Source organism: Bidens hawaiensis, unplaced genomic scaffold, assembly GCF_021521415.1.
Source record: "Bidens hawaiensis isolate Kalapana, Puna unplaced genomic scaffold, B.hawaiensis_p1.1 tig00004021_1, whole genome shotgun sequence".
Classification (NCBI taxonomy): domain Eukaryota; kingdom Viridiplantae; phylum Streptophyta; class Magnoliopsida; order Asterales; family Asteraceae; genus Bidens; species Bidens hawaiensis.
Window position 1 is genome coordinate 1,935,001 of NW_027491237.1, and position 7,500 is coordinate 1,942,500.

General features: G+C 35.9%; 1 long non-coding RNA gene and 2 other non-coding genes across 3 annotated transcripts in view; all 3 read left to right on the plus strand.

Moving 5' to 3' along the window:
* The window catches only part of LOC143625242 (uncharacterized), a 148,288-nt gene that overhangs the window by 125,049 nt on the left and 15,739 nt on the right, over positions 1 to 7,500 (plus strand). The gene's annotated exons all lie outside the window — the stretch shown is intronic.
* TRNAT-UGU (transfer RNA threonine (anticodon UGU)) lies at positions 414 to 486 on the plus strand. Its single transcript has one exon. It is a non-coding gene; the product is annotated as a tRNA-Thr (tRNA).
* TRNAN-GUU (transfer RNA asparagine (anticodon GUU)) lies at positions 1,944 to 2,015 on the plus strand. Its single transcript has one exon. It is a non-coding gene; the product is annotated as a tRNA-Asn (tRNA).

Sequence of the window (7,500 nt, forward strand, 5' to 3'; positions counted from 1 at the left end):
TTGTCTTTGATTTCTTGTCTATCTTCTTTCATATTTTATAGGAGGCTCATATTCGAGCCAATCAAAAACGATTTTATCATTTCTGTATCCGCAATTCAATATAGGTGGATACATACCCTATATATATGTCTCTCTTCCACTGATTTTATCCTGAAATTTCGAATACTTGAACGATCGATTCTTTTTTTTAGAATCTTTAATCGTGATAAAAGAAATTCTATATCGCTAAATTAATCGTTATGTTCTATAATATTTACTATAATATAATATAATATAATATTTAACAGTTATTTTTTATTCTATATTATATTCTTTAATATATTCTAAGTATATAGATGGAAGAGCCAAGAATTCAAATAGTTAATACTAAGAGTTTGTTGAATTCCTAAGCATGTTGAATTTATGTTATGTCAGCCTGCTTAGCTCAGAGGTTAGAGCATCGCATTTGTAATGCGATGGTCATCGGTTCGATTCCGATACTCGGCTTTTCTCTATTTGTTTTATTCGATGTTTTACGTGATACATGATTGATAATGCATCTTTGCAATCAAAGAATATTGAAAAAATAAATAAAATAAAGTGTCTTCCTCTTTTCGCAAAAGCCGTTGATTTATTATGTTATTATGTTATAGGAATATCCAACTATGTCACGAAAAGAGTCCTTTTCTTTTGCTATATATAGAATAGAAAGATCTTTATATTTATCTAACTCATCTCATTATTCTTAATACTTCAGTCAATTTGGCTTTTTCTTTATTTAGAATTTAGTTCATTTTTAGGTTAGGTTTATTCTGTAAATTGAAATTTCATCAATAAGAATGAATAATTAAATAGAAATAAGAAGAAGGAGTCTTTATGTCGCTTTACCGAGGTCCTCGTTTAAAAAAAATACGTCGCCTGAGGGCTTTAACAGGGCTAACTAATAAAAGGCCCAGAGCTGGAAGTGATCTTAGAAACCAATCGCGTTCCGGGAAAAATCTCAATATCGTATTCGCCTAGAAGAAAAACAAAAATTGTGTTTTCATTATGGTCTTACATAACGACAATTACTTAAATACGTTCGTATCGCCGGAAAGGCAAAAAGATTATAAAAATGTTGACTACTTGTTACAAAACTACTGAGCAACTGAGGAACCAACAAAACTTGCTGTTGCATCGAAACATAAAAATGTTGACTAATCTCGCTAACATTGAACTTGGTAAAATGAAATGATTCAATAATTGAAAAATGAGATTATTCATTGAATGCTGAGATTACACATTGAATTTCTGGTAGTAGATCCATAATAAAAGAATTTTTGTGATTATTGCAGAAGAAATGAAACAAAAGATACGGTAGAGCTAGCACAGTTATTGTATGAGGTCTACCCAGTGCTAGATGCAGAGGTGCATAATAGATCGATATTAACATTATGAGTTGTCCCGTAATAAAACCAGTTGTTGCTGATACCCTCTTCTCGGCTCCTTCTTCTCCTTCTTCCATAACGTGAGCTCGGAGAAGAAAGAGATATGAGGGTCCTATGGAGAATGTGGTCAGAAATCCATAATAGAGTCCGACCACAACATCCGAATTGATTATCTTCATGCATAAGGATACTAGATTACCTAGTAGAAAAGATTTCAAAATCATCACAAACCTCCCTTTTTCTTTTCTTTTGCAATTTATGGATTATTATATGATGATTTTGAAACTTTCCATATATAGAAAAAAATAGAAAGAGATAGACTTGAAATGACATCTGTTATGAGAATGACACTAAAAGTATATTAAATGAATTGAATTGGGATATGGATATAGAGCCACTTTCAGGTTCCCTATGAAATGAGGCATGGAGGGGAGCCACTACGAAGAAGTTTTGGGAGTTACGAAGGAAGCTTCGAGCTCATATTGGTCATGGGTTGAGAACGGGAATGGAACTCTATGAGATCGAATCTCCCGTTGTTCCTCAGTAGCTCAGTGGTAGAGCGGTCGGCTGTTAACCGATTGGTCGTCGGTTCGAATCCTACTTGAGGAGATTTGAAAATCACCGTAAACACCCTGGTTTAGGTCTGGGATACTCCTTTGTTCCATAGCCCTTGGGCTATTTACAACTATCTAATTAAGAATTCTCAGATGTACTAGTACTAGTACTAGCAGTGCATCAAAGATGCAGTCATTGATTCTACCGAGAGGCCACAATTGCTGCGAGCAAACATATTAATGACGAGGAACGTGTTTTTGTTGTGCTACTGATACTTGTACTTGCTATGCTATTCTGCCCCATCCTGGCTGAGGAAGAGTTATGGGCGCGTAAAACAAAAAAATAAGCTGATGGTGGACGAGCATACGCATACTATGTGTAATGCTTAACTCATTTACGATAAATAATAAATAAAAGTCCATTCCATTTCGACAAAAGACCCACACCCAAGTTCCGTAGCCCGCTATCCCGATCATGAGTTTCCTACCCCCAGAGGGAAAGGCCCTTCCCTTTTGGGCTGGTTGTGGGCGAGGAGGGATTCGAACCCCCAACACCGTGGTTCGTAGCCACGTGCTTTAATACTCTGAGCTACAGGCCCCACTGCGTCTCCGCTGGATTTGTTCCTGGAAGTACCCTACAAAAAGGAACCTTTGCTCTCCCCAGCCATTTCGGGTTAAGAAGATGTCAAAGCGCCTTTATCTCTATTTATCTCTACTTTATCTCTATAAGAACGGCGCGTTCTGGGGTGTGAAGTGGGAGAGAAGGGATGTCATAATTGGGGTTTTGAATAAGACGACCTTTTTATTTTTCATTTTTTTTTTCATATTGAAAAAGTTTAAAGTTGAAAAAGTATGAAGAACGGGAGGTGTGAAGTTTTTTATCATCCTGGCGTCGAGCTATTTTTCCGCAAGACCTCCCCTACAGTATCGTCACCGCGGTAGAGTTTAACCACCAAGTTCGGGTTTAAGGCTTGTAACCATTCAAGCCGACGAAATTTGTAATATTATCCGTGAACGTATTGAGCAATATAATAGAGAAGTAAAGATTGTAAATACCGGTACCGTACTTCAAGTAGGTGATGGTATTGCTCGTATTCACGGTCTTGATGAAGTAATGGCGGGTGAATTAGTAGAATTTCAAGAAGGTACAATAGGTATTGCTCTTAATTTGGAATCAACTAATGTTGGTGTTGTTTTAATGGGTGATGGTTTGCTGATACAAGAAGGGAGTTCTGTAAAAGCAATAGGAAGAATTTATCAGATACCGATGAGTGAGGCCTATTTGGGTCGTGTTATCAACGCCCTGGCTAAACCTATTGATGGTAGAGGTGAAATTTCATCTTCTGAATATAGGTTAATTGAATAACCCGCTCCGGGGATTATTTCTCGAAGTTCTGTATATGAGCCTCTTCAAACAGGGCTTATTGCTATTGATTCAATGATTCCCAAAGGACGTGGTCAGCGAGAATTAATTATTGGGGATAGACAGACCGGTAAAACAGCAGTAGCAACAGATACAATTCTAAATAAACAAGGCCAAAATGTAATATGAATTTATGTAGCTATTGGTCAAAAAGCATCTTCTGTGGCTCAGGTAGTTACTACTTTCCAGCAAATGGGCGCGATGGAATATACTATTGTGGTAGCCGAAATGGCGGATTCCCCTGCGACATTACAATACCTCGCTCCTTATACAGGAGCAGCTCTGGCTGAATATTTTATGTACCGTGAACGACACACTTTAATCATTTATGATAATCTCTCTAAACAAGCACAAGCTTATCGTCAAATGTCTCTTCTATTACGAAGACCGCTTGGGCGCGAGGCTTATCCAGGAGTTGTTTTTTATTTACATTCACGCCTTTTGGAAAGAGATGCTAAATTAAGTTCTCTTTTAGGTGAAGGAAGTATGACCGCTTTACCAATAGTTGAAACCCAATCGGGAGACGTTTCGGCTTATATTCCTACTAATGTCATTTCAATTACTGATGGACAAATATTCTTATTTGCCGACCTATTCAATGCTGGAATCCGACCCGCTATTAATGTGGGTATCTCTATTTCCAGAGTGGGGTCTGCAGCTCAAATTAAAGCTATGAAAAAAGTAGCTGGTAAATTAAAACCGGAACTGGCACAATTCGCAGAAATAGAAGCTTTTGCACAATTTGCTTCTGATCTCGAAAAAGCTACTCAGAATCAATTGGAAAGAGGTCAACGATTACGTGAATTGCTTAAACAATCCCAATACGCCCCTCTCGCGGTAGAAGAACAGATACTTACTATTTATACCGGAACAAACGGTTATCTCGATTCATTAGAAATTAGACAGGTAAGGAAATTTCTGGTTGAGTTACGTACTTACATAAAAAGCAATAAACCACAGTTTCAAGAAATAATATCTTCTACCAAGACATTTACCGAGGAAGCGGAAGCCATTTTGAAAGAAGCTATTCAGGAACAGAGGGAACGTTTTATACTTCAGGAACAAGCAGCCTAAACAAATTGATCAACCCTTTCAACCATTTTTTCAATAAAATAAAAAGGGTACTCAAACGTTTCGGACTTTGAAATCTGATGGTGTTTTTCGTAGCAGTCCAAGGGATTGGTTTACTTTTGGACATGCTTCATTTGCTTTGCTCTTCTTCTTCGGACACATTTGGCATAGTGCTCGAACCTTGTTTAGAGATGTTTTCGATTTTGGGATAATTTTGGTAGTTCGATCGTGGAATTTCTTTGTTTCTGTATTTCTGGAATATGAGTGTGTGACTTGTTATAATGTATCCTATTTATAGTACAGAGAATGGGTCTGTCATCTTGATAGAGATGGTTCTCCTTCATCGAATATTTATTCTATTATCTGGAACACGGAATATATTAAATAGATTAAGAAATATTTGAACTATGATTCATACTTAATATTCAAACCTCGCGGCCAGACTCCAAAAAAATTTCAAAGAATTAGATTTTAGATATATAAATCGAAATTGTTTCTTCTTTCAAATTTCAAATTTCAAAATTTTTATACTTATTTTGACTCAAAGATAAATCTTTATTCGGATTATTGGTTATTATCTATTCGTGGAATAAGCGATGATCCGATGGTTCTTACTCACGGAATCTTTGGGCTTAACTTAGTATTTTTATTGAATCATCGTGGTTCTAGTATGAATCTAAGGTTTGAATCGATTCATAGGGTCTTAACAAGAGAATTCCTATAAATAATAAATATAACAAATCAAATAAAAAGAAAAAAATAGAGAAGAGATAATTCAAGAGGCCCGTAAGGATCAAGATAAAGACAACTTAGCCAACTTGATATTTTGGTATTATCGCCATAAAGAAGAAGAATTTTTGGATTTTTTTTATTCTTATCTTCATAGAAGATTAAATCGGAAAGCAAGAAGTTTCAAACTTTCTATTAAATATCCATTCCAACTAGTATTTGGGTGTTTTTGCTTGAGCTGTACGAGATGAAAGTCTCATATACAGTCCTCGGAGGGGGGATCGCACCTATCTCAATAAAGTTTATGATTGGTTTGATGAGCGTCTCGAGATTCAGGTGATTGCGGATGATATAACTAGTAAATATGTTCCTCCTCATGTAAACATATTTTATTGTCTAGGGGGGATTACGCTTACTTGTTTTTTAGTACAGGTGGCTACAAGATTTGCTATGACCTTTTACTACTGTCCGACCGTTACTGATGCTTTTGCTTCTGTTCAATACATAATGACTGAAGCTAATTTTGGTTGGTTAATCCGATCGGTTCATCGATGGTCGGCAAGTATGATGGTCCTATTGATGATCCTACATGTATTTCGTGTATATCTCACCAGTGGATTTAAAAAACCGCGCGAATTAACTTGGGTTACAGGTGTGGTTCTGGCTGTATTGACTGCATCTTTTGGTGTAACTGGTTATTCCTTACCTTGGGACCAAATTGGTTACTGGGCTGTGAAAATTGTAACGGGTGTACCTGACGCTATCCCTGTAATAGGATCACCTTTAGTAGAATTATTGCTCGGAAGTGCTAGTGTGGGACAATCCACTTTGAATCGTTTTTATAATTTACATACTTTTGTATTGCCACTTCTTACTGTCGTATTTTTGTTAATGCACTTCCCAATGATACGTAAACAAGGTATTTCTGGTCCTTTATAGATATAATAGATACAGAGAAGATATAGCATAGATATTTTTAATTCGTCATTTATCACTTGGGGCAGGAACTATAGTATTTTATTGCTACAAGTATGGATTATTGAAAATAATAAGACATGTATTTGGATATTTCCCTTGAACTCCGCAGTATTTTTGATTTGGCATCAATAGTTGAAGGGATTTTTCAGAAGATAAAATGGATTATGGGACGCGTCTAAGCAAAAAATCTTTTCTTCTTCCAACTTTTCTATCTTCCCATTCATTCCTTGTGGGTTCCTCTTCCTCCAATTCTTTCCATTCTACCAATGAATAATCTATAATCATTCGTAAATCTAGATTTGCTAATTGTTGTCTGATAGAACCCCCTAGGTAGACATCTCTTGATTTCGAAATGTATCGAAGCTCCGGGTAGTAAAAAAAATAGGGATCATGTATTTCCAGGGTTGAATTTCATATTCCAATAAACCCCGTAATCGTAAAAAAGTGGGTTTTTTATCTATGGGCCTAGCAAAATAAAAATTGGGATAGGATCCCCCCCTCAAAATCGGACGTGAAAGTTTCCTTTCATCCGGCTAAAGTAGGTCAAATAAAGAAAAAAAGAAAAAGAAAGGAGTTCTCGCTTTCAGATTCTAGAAAACTCCAAAAAGATCTACTCCTTACTCAAGTTTCCAGTGAAGATCAAACAAAACTTTATTGTTTCTATCTTCCTTATTCTTTTCATTTAGGTTTTATGAATTCTTTATTCAATTATGACATAAATGAAATGTGAAAGTCTTGAGTAGTCTACTTCCTCTCGAATGATGAATCCCGTAATTCTTAATTAAAGAGAGTATACTGAAATTCATAAGGAATTGATATACATGTATTTATACATCTCGAATCCCGTGTAAAGTTGTGTTTACTTAATGTTTTAAGTTCGTTTAAGTTTGAGTTTTGTTTATCTTTTATTAGTTTAGGTTTTGAGTCAAGTTTTATATATTTATCGTGTTTTAACTCTTTTGGTGTGTTGCATGTTTTACTTAATTCTTTCTATCTTTTTATGCGAAGTTTAAGTACGTTTTGCTCGTTAATGATTACATGATTGTTCCACTTAGCGTTTCGATTTAATTTCATGTTGATGTGATGTAAAACACACATGTTTTCCTAATAGTTTTTGTGTTATTTTGTGCCTAAACGTTAACGATTATTTTGCTATTATTGCATTAAATTACATGTTTGTGTATGTGATACGTCCCATGTTGAAGAGAGCGAGAAAACGAGTCAAATGGAAAAAGAATCAGCTAAAACGGAGCTCGGATGAAGCCGGTACGCAAAAACGAAGACAAACGAGCTGAAAGTTGAAAAACGTAAATGTCATGTTCGAGCTACGCGACCAGGT